Below are 14,643 nucleotides of genomic sequence, written 5' to 3' on the forward strand. Positions count from 1 at the left end.
AAGTAAAAGTACTATTACTTTAATGAATCTTCACTTAATTACAAGTAAAGTTACTACTCTGAAAATCCACTCAAGCAAAAAGTAGAAAGTAACTCATTTAAAATGTACTCACCGAGTAAACAGCAGGGGGTCTCCTCTGTGTAATGTAAACAGGAGTGGATACAAACCTCACAACAGTAGTATTTAATTCAAATGCAACAGTAGAAACGTTGTCCTTAACTCAAATGCAATAGAAGAAACATGTTGATGCAACAATTAAAACAGTTAGGGATGTGTAATGCGTCATTTCAAATGACATAAAACTTTTTCAAACTGTATAACCACTAGCGATGTGTCGTAAAATGATTCGAATCTATGAATCGGCTCTTCTAACCGAAACAAAGGAACCGACTCTTTCGGGAGTCGCCATGTAAATACGCGGCTCTTCAAAAGGAACCGAGACAAAAGACTCGACTCCCTGTCGCAACTCACTGAATTAGTTTTCCAGCCGCGATTTCTTTAGCGTTTTTTTACTTTTATTTTGCTCGGTAACAGATGCTATTCAAAATGTAACAATTACTAATACAAAACATACTTAAGCAAAAGCAAAATTACAGTCTGTGAAATGTGCTTTAAAAACTACTGTGTTACAGTAACCAGTGTGATCAGAGCAGTAACACTAAGCACTGGATTCGTGTATGTATGTGTATTGATCGAATTTGTTTAAAATCATATCCCCGCTATTGAAACATTCCCCACTTGCGACATATTGATGTCGAATTATTGTCCAGCATTGCCCCACACATTAAAACAAAAAACAATATAACAATCTCTCAACAATACATGCAAAGCTCGTAACACGATTAACAAGCGGTGGGTTAGTCAAAAATGTTAATCTTATCCACTATAACAACTCTGATTGAGGAGATTTTCCTTAACTATTTGTGAAAATGTCCTATGTCACACATGGATGAATTCCACTCTAAGTACCCCCTTTCCTGGTTTAAGAACCTTAAAGTTCAAGAACGCTATCTACCTTAAAACACACTTAATAAGGTACCATAAATACTTCATCTTAACTCAGTTATCTTAAGATTATAAAATTAGATTAAATTATAAAATTAACTGCAGCACTTACCCAATCCAGGCGTACAAAGACAAAGATAGCCGATGGACAAGAGATACGGCAAGCTGCTCACATAGAGCCAAAATGGCCGACGGACAGATACACGCTGCCCATTCAGAGCCAAAATGGCGGATAGACAGAAAACCACGCTGCGCTCTCTGGTCCAAAATGGCCGCCGAACAAAAGAAACCACGCTGCGCAACACAGAGCCAAAATGGCGGACAGACAGAGCCAAAAATGGCGCCGACAAACAAAAGAAACCACGTTGCGCATTCAGAATCAAAATAACACAAAACACTCACACGGTTTCACAGACAAACATACACAGAGACTTACTGACAAACAAAACTCCTGATGTACTATTTTCGAACCGAATTTAGACTTTAGAATAAACAAATTACTCGAGCCCCGTTGCCAAAACAGACAGGCTAGTTAGAATTTTAGAACGACCGAATTAGGCTAATTCCGTTACCGAAACAGACGAACTAGCCGAGTCCCGTTTCCATAACAGCCAGACTCCTTTGAGATTAATAATCAAATTACCCGAATTCCGTTACCGAAACAGACGAATTCGTTAGAATTTATTACACTCGAATTAGGTTCGCTTCGTTACCAAAACAGACAAGCGTCCTTTCCCTTCAATTGTGTCCCAGGCCCGGCCTTGTCGAACACATGGCGCCCTGTACAGTTTATTTAGACCGGTCTGGTTCAAATTCAGCAATCAGGACACATACATTTCTAGCTCTGGCATATATTCACAGTTTTAAACTATCTAATGATACTTTAGTAATTTAATCAGACACTTACGGATTCCGAGATTCACTTTCACACTCAGTACGCTAAATAATAAATGCAGCTAATATATATACAGAGAACGTCTTTTTACCTTAAGTAGGCGCGCGCCTTGTATTGAGTACAAAAGCTCCTCAGAATCTCCGGTCTTTAGCTCAGTCAGCTGAATTAATTCTGATGCAATTCTCAGACCTCTTGAACCATCCTCTGGCTACCATTTGTTAGGATAAATCTTTTAGTTCAAAAGGTCCTGAAGAAAGCAGTCGGGAAGTCCAGAAAGTACTCTTTAAAACACTTTATTAAGTGTAAAAATGATCTGTGATTATATATCAGAGCTAAGCCGACCGACGCTCCTTTTCTCCTGCAGTCTAGAAAAACAACCACACAGAAAGAGACCGAGCCTCTCTCCCCGCCGGTTTTTAAACTCAGCTAGGCTCCTCCTCCTTTACTGCTGGTGGAGCCAATGAAGTGTGCTAACAAGCCCCGGGCTCTGCCTCCCCCCCCTCGGTAGGAGTCAGGGAGGGAGCCTAGCCGGCGCCATGTTGGACAAAAGACCATGCGGCCTGGATGTCGTAAAGCTTGGAAAATGCCGTAAAACTTCCCATATTAAATGTACGTTTTTATGTTCCGAAAAACCTAACAGTACTCAGTAGTATTAGTACTCAGTAGTACTACTTCTTCTGTAATTGTGTTGGTGGTTGACATTTATGTTGAGTGTGTAACTGCACTGTTTTGATGGAGAACTACTCGCTTGAGGTGCGCTGTTGAATTGCGTCCCTGTGGGAACACCTGCGAGCAGAAATGCTTCCGCAAAAAAGTAACACCGGCAAAGCGCGCTGACGTTATGCATATCGATCGAATTTGTTTAAAAATCATATCACCGTTATTGAAACATTTTCTATCGCGATATACTGTATATCGATATCGAATTATTGTCCAGCACTAGGTAGAGAGTTAATGACATAAATTTGTATCAAGTATGTGCTGTCAGAAGTGGGATTCGAACCCACACTTCCAGGGGAGACTGCGACCTGAACGCAGCGCCTTAGACCTCTCGACCATCCTGACTAGCCAGGATATGATTAATACCACCCTCACCGCACACGGACTAAGATTTGTACAAACTCCTTAATCTGTAACCCATTTGCTGCACTGTACACTTCGTCACTAGGCTGTAAATCATATATCAATAGAAAGGGAGCCCCATATGAGCACTCCAACTGACCAAATAATGTTTTTTGGGTGGACCATTCTTAGCACTGTATCGGCACTAGCGTGTTAGGGTGTGTTTTCTCTGGTATGAGTGTATTAGATACAGCCTTCTTGTTGGCTTTTTAACTGACTGGATTATTTTTTACGAACTCAAACCCGGTTTGTGCTTGTTGTAGGCTATTCAATCGTCCACAAGATTGAATAATATGAATACAGTTAATATTGTATTATATAATAGAATGACTATAAAGCTGAGTCTGAGCTTAAACACTTGCACCCTGACTTTATAATGCAGCATAAACGCTCTGTTAGTACATTAGTAAAGGTGGAGTTTTCATAAGGGGAATTAACTCAAATTGTAGAGCGCTCGCTTAGCATGCGAGAGGTAGTGGGATCGATGCCCGCATTCTCCAGTGCAGAAACATTATGATCATTTGGCAGCAACTCGGAATCTGAAATGATAAAATTAAGGCGAAATTCGTTGCAGCATTAATCTTTAGGCCAGTCTGTCAGTGTTACCATGTCATTAACGCCCTATTTACTCTTAAACAGTTTTATTTACATACCTTTTATGTTTTGTTTTGACAGAAACGCATGAACTTATAATGCTACAATATTAAAATGCACCAGAGTTTAATTTTTTAGTTTGATCGCTGCTATTGATATAACTGAAATGATATTATTGTTATCTTTTTTATTTACTTTTTGAATTTTTTTTTTAAAAAAGACTCACGGTCATCATTACCAGGATAAAACAGGCAGTGAATGAATGAATGTATTCCATAATAAGAAACAATAAGAACATCCATCATACCACCAGGTGGTGGAAGTGTGATTGTGTGGGGATGCTTTGACATTTGGGTGACTTCATGGGAGTCTTAATCGATTGAACCAGGAATAATGAACCACTGCCCTGATTCTCAAGAGAATCATCCACTATCTAAATAATACCTGCTCTGTGGTGGTCCTGTGGGGGTCCTGACCATTGAAAAACAGAGTGAGCAGTCTAGAGTCAGTAATTGTAGAACTACAAAGTGCTTCTATATGGTAAATTGAGCTGATAAAATAGACAGTGAGTGTAGAAACAAGGAGGTGGTTTTAATGTTATGGTTGATTAGTGTAAACTCACACACTGCTGTATGTGCTTGCATGACTGTAGGACGCGTTTTCAGTGCATTACCGTAATATCCATAAAATGTGTCCTTGCGATTTCAGTGCAGAAAAGTTTGTGTAGAGACTGCAGCAGCGGATACTGTGTTTGTTTAGAAATTGTGGTCATACTTTTTTTAACAAGGTAAGTTTATTAAAATAAACGTTTTTTGTATATTAGCTGCTGGACATTTTCGGATGCTACGGACAAAACTGTGTTGTACTGCTATGATGATACGACTATGTTCCAAACCCTTTTAGACTCTTCCACCACCGTTAGCGCTTCTCTCAGTTAGTTCAGCTCATTAAATATATTATCCACAGTATCGCTTACTTTTACAAACCCAATTTCAAGGTTTAGACAGAAGGGAAAATGTCAATGTAAATAGACAGCAGTTTGTAAAAGATGTTATTTATATTCTAGCATACAAACATACATCGCTCCAAAATATGAATGAACGCTTCAACCAGGGTTGCCAGATTGCGCATTTCAAAGGCCGCCAAAATGCATGGAAAACCGCCCAACATACGAAAAACAGCCGATAATCAGCGCTTAAACAATATTAAACCAGTTAAACATGACCTACTACTGCTGATATCTCACAAATCAGTGATTATAAATTATTAATGGCATTTGAAATAATGAATGGTATTTGCAATAATAAAAAACTAAGACTAAGAAGCAGCCCCGGTTCTGGACTGCTTTGCTTGGGGGGGCAGTAAAACCTAATGAGGGGGCATGTTGATAGTCATGTTTTTGAAGCCAGAAATATATTCAAGGCTTGATTTGTGCATGAATGATGACAGCCAAGCTATTGATACTGGCTTAAAGTGATGTATGAGGTAAAGAAATAAAAATGCATGTTTTCGAACTTAAACTTAAAACCCAATGATTAAAAAATACATGTTGATTATGTAAATGGAGAAAAAAGATTATCTAATTGTATTTCATTTTAATACGCCCCCTTAATTAAATTGCCATTACTAATAGAACAACTCTATTTCTTGAAAGGCTTTAATACAAATTTAAGTCAAAGCTGACAAATGTACCTACACACAGACTGAGAATATTCAAACGTGGAAATAGGAATGAAATTAAAATATAAAGAAAACAAAAGAATACTAATTCTGTAAAAAAAAGTGTTTACCAGTATACCTGCCTCTCGCTCACACTAACAGAACATATACTGCCGAACTGAACTGTTTGGGGCAGTCTGCCGATTTTTATATGACTCAAAGAGCCAATCAGGAATAAGCAAGGAAATACAGGGGTTGGACAAAATAACTGAAACACCTGGTTTTAGACCACAATAATTTATTAGTATGGTGTAGGGCCTCCTTTTGCGTCCACAGTTAATCCTGTTGGATGTGGTTTGTCCTTCTTGGTGGTATGCTGACATTACCCTGGATACCGTGGCTCTTGATACATCACAAAGACTTGCTGTCTTGGTCACAGATGCGCCAGCAAGACGTGCACCAACAATTTGTCCTCTTTTGAACTCTGGTATGTCACCCATAATGTTGTGTGCATTGCAATATTTTGAGCAAAACTGTGCTCTTACCCTGCTAATTGAACCTTCACACTCTGCTCTTACTGGTGCAATGTGCAATTACTGAAGATTGGCCACCAGACTGGTCCAATTTAGACATGAAACCTCCCACACTAAAATGACAGGTGTTTCAGTTATTTTGTCCAACCCCTGTATGTTAGACATGTTAAAGACATAAATTTGTATGAAGCACTAGCAGTCAGAAGTGGGATTCAAACCCACACCTCCATGGGACACTGTGACCTGAACTCAGCGTTTTAGACCTCATCCTGACTAGCTTGGGTACCATCGACACCACCCTCGCCCCACTCGGACTAATATTTGTACGAACTGCTTAATCTTTTCAATTGTATGCTTTAATATTAACAATACCTTCCGCCAAAAAGTAGTTCCACAACGAATATAAAGTTTAACACTACAAAGCAGACATCCCAAGTTGCAAAAACTCATTTCAGGGAGGTAAGAACAACAAGAAGAAAAAGGCAAGAACCTCCGAAGGGAAAAAAGAAATAAAAAACCTTTTGCACACACCAAAGGATATTGGTGATAACAGAACTTTTAGGAGCTGCTAACTGGGCTATTAAACTAACTGTTCACGTTACAAACACATTAATGTTCCCTACATAGTGCACTAGATTGTGTATCAGATCACGGATTTATGTTCCCTACATAGTGCACTAGACAGTGAATTAGACAACTGATTTATGTTCCCTACACAGTGCGCTAGATTGTATATCAGATAACGGATTTAAAACGCAATCGGGAAAAAGGTCTGTGTCGCCTGCGTGCGCGTTTGTGTGCATGAAGCTTGTCATTACTGGCAACGCGTCAGCGGAGTAATACAGTTGTGGTGTGAAAAGGCTGTGCTGTTATCACGAATATCAGCACGGTTAGAACGCTTCTCAACCAATCAGATTGTAAGGTCGGAACTAACTGATGTATGTAGCACTAAGAAGTGTTTCTTAAGGGTTCTTTTTGTGTTCTTGGTAGAACTGTTGCTACTTGAAGAACCCTTTAGTAGAATTCAAGGTTCTTTGCTAACTCAATTTGATTTTTATGGATTTTTTTTTCTCTTGCCACATATAAATGCACATAACATTTTAATGACTGGAAAACAGTCGTGCAGTTGATACAGAAAAAAAGGAAAAAGGTGAAAGAAAGGAATCTGTTTGTAATCTACCTGCAAAAATTCTCCTCCAGAGATGTTTTTCTTTGTGTGTAAACAGCAACAGCCTTCACCTAAAACTTTATATAATCGCCCTCAAGAGAGACAGCCCAGGTTTTCACAGCCCGGATAGCTCAGTCGATCATCAGACTTTTAATCTGAGGGTCCAGGGTTCAAGTCCCTGTTCGGGCGAGTTGTTTCTGACTGTGTTGCGTAAGCGGCATTGTCCCGTACTACATGGTTTGTTTAGAAAGTCTAAATGTTATTTACTACTAATCTCACAGGGAAATGTGCTTAAAAGTTTGCACTGCTTCTGCATTGGAGAATGCGAGCATTGACCCAGCTACCTCTCGCATGCTAAGTGAGCGCGATACCGTTTGAGCTAATTCCCCTTACGATTAAGCCCCTTTAGCCTTTTGTAAATTGTAATGTACTATCAGAGCGTTGATGCTGCATTATAAAGTGAGGGTGCAACGTGTTTAAGCTCACATACTCTTTTCTGTATTATACCTTGCTTTTAAACCATCACAGACTTTTATCGCAGACTTTAGGACGAACTAAACCCAATCAAAACTGTCTTTGTACCACTGATAGACTGACTTAAGGGTTGATGCTGCATTTTAAAGGGGATGTCGTGAGTTTCAGCTGTTCATCTTCTATGAAGCAGTTTCACCAGAAGAAAAACCATTAAAAAGTCACGTTCCTCTACTTTAACAAAATGTTGTTTTAGATAAAACTCCGAGACATTTCAAAATTGGAGAATTATAAGTTATTGTGTGTTTGTGTAGCCCAATTAAAATTTGGGGATTACTAATATTTTTGTTTATGTTAATTTATAACTAGTAAATAAGTTGTTCTTATTTGTTCTGTAAATAATGTTTTGGTTGTTTTATGCTGTTTAAAGTAAAGTGTATGTATAGCCCTCCCTTGATTTATTTTTAAGCCAATCAGCATGAACTGTCACAGGTCGGGAAAAGAGCGAGAGAAAGTGGGTGGAAAAAGAAGAAAAAAGTGGAGAAAATAGCGTGATGTGAAACATATGTCATGTAAGCGGGTAAAACACCTGTTTAGGATTTATCTCTGTTGATGCGTAAAGACAAACGGACAGTAAGTCTTATATTAACATCTTGCAGTCGATTAGTGACATTGTTTATGCTGTATCAGCCGTGAACTTCGTCTCTTGAGTTTACGCGCATGGACATTGAAGGCAGTACGCTTCCTCAGCAGCTGTGACGATTACAGTGGATTAAAAGCATCAGATAAACTCTGATTGTTTCATCCAAGATCAAAAGGAAAAAGACTGGTGGATTTGTTTCTGTTTCATCCATGTAAACAAAGAACGTGGACAGCTCCACCACAACCGACCAAATATACTTCATGATCTGTGCTGATTGGGACTATTAGGTTGGATCAGGCCTGCAACGGTAATTTTGGGTACCTTTTTTTAGTTAGTTATTTACCTAACTTAGGAGAGATTGATAATATTTTGAATATTACTGATGGTAATTTAAGTGAATCTGTATTATAACATTTTTGTATAATACATTGGGGTTTGAAATGCATATTAATGATTGTGTAAATGAGTAAATAGTTAATTTGTTTAAGTATTATTAATGTGTACAAGTTTGGTATGTGAGTCAGGGATAATGTTAATACAGCTACTGTAAATGGTGTTAGTCGCAGGTTTTTTTGTGCAAGGTTAGTACCACATATATATAGGGTAATTTAAGTAGTTTTTTTGGTTTAAATAAGAGTATAGCTTAAATATAAAATAACCGTAAGTACTGATAAGTAGTGGCCCTTTTAAATCCTTACATTACCACAAAGAAAGAGATTTCTTAAACAAATAAAAGAAGTCAGGGAGCGCTTTCCAAATACAGCCAGGGGTGCTAGGGGGCGCTATATTTGTCAATTTAAACAAGTCAAAAAAGGTCTTTAAACCAAACGATTTGAGTAAAAATAGAGCATAACTGTCACTGTAGAACTTACAGACTGACCTAATGTTTGATGCAGCGTTTCAGTGAGCAACGACTTTTATATTATGTGTTGCCTTTAAATGATCATAATGTTTCGGCATTGGAGAATGTGGGCTTCGATCCCACTACCTCTCGCATGCTAAGCGAGCGCTCTACCATTTGAGCTAATTCCCCTTACACAGAACCTTCCTTTAGGATTTGTAAATTGTAATGTACTAACAGAGTGTTGATGCTGCACTATAAAGTGAGGGTGCAACGTGTTTAAGCTCACGTACTGTTTTCTATATTATGCGTTGTTTTTAAACCATCACAGACTCAGTTTATTTAAAACGTTGATCTTAGCCTTTAGGACGAACAATGTGAGGTCTTTTATGAAGTGCATTTTTTCTTTGATTTTGTTGGACCTGTAGGAGATTGTCCTGTTCTTGTTGCTGCTCTGCTGGAGGGTTATTTTCTTGGTGTTTGTGGTGGTGGTGGGGTCTTTGTTCCCATTTTGGTTTATTCAGTAAATGATGTACTTTACATCCATTTCAATAATGTGAACATTTCCATTTTTGTCGTAAAATACTGCTGTAACAATGTAAATGGACGCTGAATAAATGGATATTTAAGTATTTAAGTACATATTTAAATGGATGTAAAGTACATCATATACTAAATAAACCAAAATGGGAACAAAGACCCCACCACCACCACCACCACCACCACCACCACCACAAACACCAAAAAAATAACCCTCCAGCAGAGCTGCAACAATAAACAGAGCAAGATCAGGATGAATACATGATTCAGTTTCTCACATTTTCAGTGATCAAAAGCCTAGGTCCTGGCATCCACGTGGATGTTACTTTGACACGTACCCACTACCTCAGCATTGTTGCAGACCATGTTCACCCTTTGATGAAAACTGTATTCCCTGATGGCTGTGTCCTCTAAAGAAGTAGATTTGTTTAAATCATGAGCTGTCAGAAGTGGGATTCGAACCCATAAACTGCTTAATCTTTTCACATTATTATGTATTGTAAATGTACTGACTGTGACCCATCTGCTGCACTGTACACTTTGTCACTAGGCTGTAAACCAAAAATCAATAGAAAGGGAGCCCCATATGAGATCTCCAACTGACCAAATAATGTTTTTGGGTGGACCATTCTTAGCACTGTAACAGCACTAGCATGTTAGGGTGTGTTTTCTCTAGTCTGAGGGTATTAGGTACAGCCTTCTTGTTGGGTTTTTAACTGACTGGATTATTTATTAAGAGTAATAATTATTCTCTAAGAACTCAAACCCTGTTTGTGCTCGTTGTAGGCTATTCAATTGTCCACTAGATGACATAATATGAATACAGTTAGAAAGTAAAACGATGTCTGTTTCGAGCAAAGTTTCATCGCATGCTGACCTGTGTGGAATACAACTGATGTATGTAGCACTAAGAAGTGTTTCTTAAGGGTTCTTTCAGGTGTTCTTGGTAGAACTGTTTCTACTTGAAGAACCATTTAGTATAATTTAAGGTTCTTTGCTAACTCAATTTGATTTTTATGGATTTTTTTATTTTGCCACATATAAATGCACATAACATTTTAATGAAAAGCAACGCATAATATAGAAAAGAGTACGTGAGCTTAAACATGTTGCACTCTCCCTTTATAATATATATATAAAGGAAAGTTTTGTGTAAGGGGAATTAGCTCAAATGGTAGAGTGCTTGCTTAGCATGCGCGAGGTAGTGGGATCGATGCCCACATTCTCCAGTGCATAAACATTATGATCATTTTGCAATCTGTGAAGATTGTCAGTACAATGTCAGTAACGCCCTATTTACGCTCAGTTTTGTTTACATACCTTTTTTGTTTTGTTTTGACAGAAACGCATAAACTTATAATTTTTTATAATGTTTTATTATTTGATACTGTTACAATTGATACATTATAAAGTATTATACATATTTAAGTTCGGTGGCATAATTGGCCATAGCTTGCTTTTAAAAACGACCACAGTGCGCCATCTACAGGCCATTCTTGGTACGTCTTGTTAAAACGTAGCCAGTGGAAAACTGGTGCCCACACTTCTGTGGCTTGGGATCTACTATTTTAGTCAACAGGTCATCGGGATCTACTTTTTAAAAAGGTTGGCCTCATCATTTTTCAAGAATGCTTTAAAGCTTTTTTAAATGCGCTTCATTTGCCTGTATTGCTATTCAGCATTACAGGGCAAGCGTGGGTCCAGTGTCACGAACATCGGGCTCGAGACAAAAATACACCCTGGACAGGGCGCGTCAAACCATCGCAAAGCATCACACACTAATTTATCCACTCACTCACACATACAGGTGCAATTTAGAGCAGCAATTACACCTACTGGCACGTTTTCATACCCGGAGGAAAGCCACGCATACATGGTGAGTATACACCGATCAGCCATAACATTAAAACCACCTCCTTGTTTCTACACTCACTGTCCATTTTATCAGCTCCACCATATAGAAGCACTTTGTAGTTCTACAATTACTGACTGTAATCCATCTGTTTCTCTACATGCTTTTTTATCCCCCTTTTATGCTGTTCTTCAATGGTCAGGACTCTCCCAGGACCACTACAGAGCAGGTATTATTTGGGTGGTGGATCATTCTCAACACTGCAGTGACACTGACGTGGTGGTGTCTTAATGTGTTGTGCTGGTATGAGTTGATGTCTTATCAACTCAACTCTATAGTAGCGCTGCAGGTTTTTAAACACCTCATTGTCACTGCTGGACTGAGAATAGTCTACCAAACAAAAACATCCAGCCAACAGCGCCCTGTGGGAAGTGTCCTATGACCACTGATGAAGGTCTAGAAGATGACCAACTCAAACAGCAGCAATAGATGAACGATCGTCTCTGACTGTCTCTACAAGGTGGACCAACTAGGTAGGAGTGTCTAATAGAGTGGACAGTGAGTGGACACGGTATTTAAAAACTCCAGCAGCGCTGCTGTGTCTGATCCACTCATACCAGCACAACACACACTAACACACCACCACCATGTCAGTGTCTCTGCAGTGCTGAGAATGATCCACCACCTAAATAATACCTGCTCTGTGGTGGTCCTGTCAATAATTGTAGAAATTCGAGGTGCTCCTATATGGTGAGTGGAGCTGATAAAATAGACAGTGAGTGTAGAAACAAGGAGGTGGTTTTAATGTTATGTTCTAACCTGTAATAAATTGCATTTCTCAAAATGTCCACTAGGGGGAGGCAAACCGCAAATTACAAAAACAGAGACCACATTTCATGTCAATCACGCTGACCTGTTAGAATGAGGTGCAATGTACCAATATGCACTGTGCAATCGACTGGTAGATCGTGGTCGACGTACTGGGCAGCCCTGGTGTATAACAACAGCAAACTGTAATGAGTGACTTAATGAGCTTTAATTAACATATCCTCCCGAGACCGAGCAATTCATTTTTGTCACCTGTGGGGACACATGTCCGAGATCTCTAACTCAAGCACCATTAATGCAATCCATTTGAGTACTACTGTACTTTATAGAGTATGCCCTGGGCTTTTAATTAAGTCAGGCTGTCAGTGGTACGAAGACAGTTATGATTTGTTTCAGTTCGTCCTGAAGGCTGCGATAAACGTTTCAAATAAACCGAGTCTGTAACCGCTTAAAAGCAACACATAATATAGAAAAGAGTACGTGAGCTTTAAAACATTGCACTCTTACACTCTTGCACCCCTGGCCTTCATAATGGCTATGGAGGTCATCATCAGAGCCTCAAGATGGGTGGTGGGGAGTGAGCGAGCTAAGAACGGGATCCGCCTTCCACCTATCCGAGCATACATGGACGACATGACCACTCTGACCACTACTGCAGCATGTACCAGGCGGTTACTTGGTAAACTGCAGGAGAACATAAAGTGGGCCCGGATGAAAATCAAGCCGAACAAGTCACGAAGCATTTCAATAGTCAAGGGACAGCTAAAAAACATGAAGTTCTACATTGGTGACGACCCAATACCAACAGTGTTTGAGCAACCTGTCAAAAGCCTGGGCAGATCGTACAACGCAAGCCTCAAGGACAAAGACCAAGTGCAGCAGGTAAGGCAGGACATCAACAGTCTGGAAAACATCAATAAAACCCTACTGCCAGGGAAGCTCAAGCTCTGGTGCCTGCAATTTGGACTTTTTCCTCGGGTAATGTGGCCACTCACTATCTACGAGCTCCCAATAAAAACTGTGGAGAAGATGGAGCGAACCATGACTTCATACGTGAAGAAATGGCTCGGTGTCCCACGCTGTATGACTAACATCAGCCTCTATGGCAAAGGGGTCCTGGAACTGCCTATCACGAGCCTCACCGAAGAGTACAAGTGCGCTAAAGTAAGACTCCAGATGACTTTAAAGGACTCCAGAGACCAGACCATTAGCAATACTGCTCCACCCCTGATAACTGGACGGAAATGGACACCATCCGACGCGGTGCAGCATGCTACGTCAGCCCTGAGGCACAGCGAGGACAGTAGGGCATGTCCAGTTGGGAAGGGGAGGCTTTGGCCTTATGGCAAGTAAGCCAACCTGGCATAGGGCCACAGCATCAGAGAGGAGGAAAATGGTGGTTGAGGAGGTGTGCCGTCAGGAGGAGGCAGAAAGAAGGACAAAGGCTGTCTCGCTTGCCAAGCAGGGACAATGGATGAGGTGGGAAGGCTTGGTGAGAAGAAAGCTCAGCTGGAGGGAGCTCTGGGAGATGGAGGCAAGCAACATCAGCTTCATTATCAGAGCCACGTATGATGTGCTCCCATCTCCAAAAAACCTCCACCAGTGGGATGGCGAGGATCCAACCTGTGCCCTCTGCCCAACTCCAGCAACTCAAACACATCTTGACCGGCTGTAAGACCAGCCTCACACAAGACCGCTACACATGGAGGCACAACCAGGTCCTCAAGAGTCTGGCAGCAGCTCATGAGAGCAAGAGGAATGCCATCAACTCCTTGCCCAAGAGAGCAACCAGTTCCATTACAGCCCCAATCTTCATTCGGGAGGGACAGGAAAAGCCTAGCCATCCCCCTACTAAACAAGAAGCTGGACAGCTAGCCATGGCCCGGGACTGGAAGATGCTAGTCGATATTGGCCAGCAACTAATTTTTCCACCTGAGATTGCAGCCACCACCCTTAGGCCAGACTTGGTACTCTGGTCCCCTTCATTGAAGTCTGTATACATCACAGAGCTCACAGTTCCATGGGAGAACTCAACAGAAGAGGCCTATGAGCGCAAGAAACTGTGCTACACAGAACTGGCAGCAGATGCTCAGATGGAATGCGAAAGTCTATCCGGTTGAAGTGGGATGCAGAGGTTTTGTGGCTTCTTCCACCATCAGGCTGCTGAAAGAACTTGGCATCCATGGACAGGCTCTGCGACAAACAATTAGATCAGTCTCTGAAGCGGCCGAAAGAAGCAGCCAGTGGATATGGATCAAGCGGAAGGACCATTGCTGGGCTCAAAAAGCATCGACAGGACCCGCTCACTAATTCCCCCCACACCCCATCCCTTTAGAGAACCCAGGTCACAGCCCTCCAGGAGGAGGATGAACAAGGTATACGATTAGCGCTAGGCTTGACTCGGGGAAGAGGACACCCCCTGCCTTGCATAGTCCCGTGGGCTGCGCCACTTAAATAACCAGGCAATTCTCATGATTGGACATGGGACACAA

The 14,643-nt window shown here is 40.6% G+C and overlaps 1 non-coding gene across 1 annotated transcript; it reads right to left on the reverse strand.

Annotated features, from left to right (window-relative positions):
* Positions 1-9,050: 9,050 nt before the first annotated feature.
* On the reverse strand, positions 9,051-9,123 carry trnaa-agc (transfer RNA alanine (anticodon AGC)). Its single transcript has one exon. It is a non-coding gene; the product is annotated as a tRNA-Ala (tRNA).
* Positions 9,124-14,643: the final 5,520 nt, after the last annotated feature.

The sequence above is a fragment of the Trichomycterus rosablanca genome, chromosome 10, assembly GCF_030014385.1.
Source record: "Trichomycterus rosablanca isolate fTriRos1 chromosome 10, fTriRos1.hap1, whole genome shotgun sequence".
In the NCBI taxonomy this organism is placed as follows: Eukaryota; Metazoa; Chordata; class Actinopteri; order Siluriformes; family Trichomycteridae; genus Trichomycterus; species Trichomycterus rosablanca.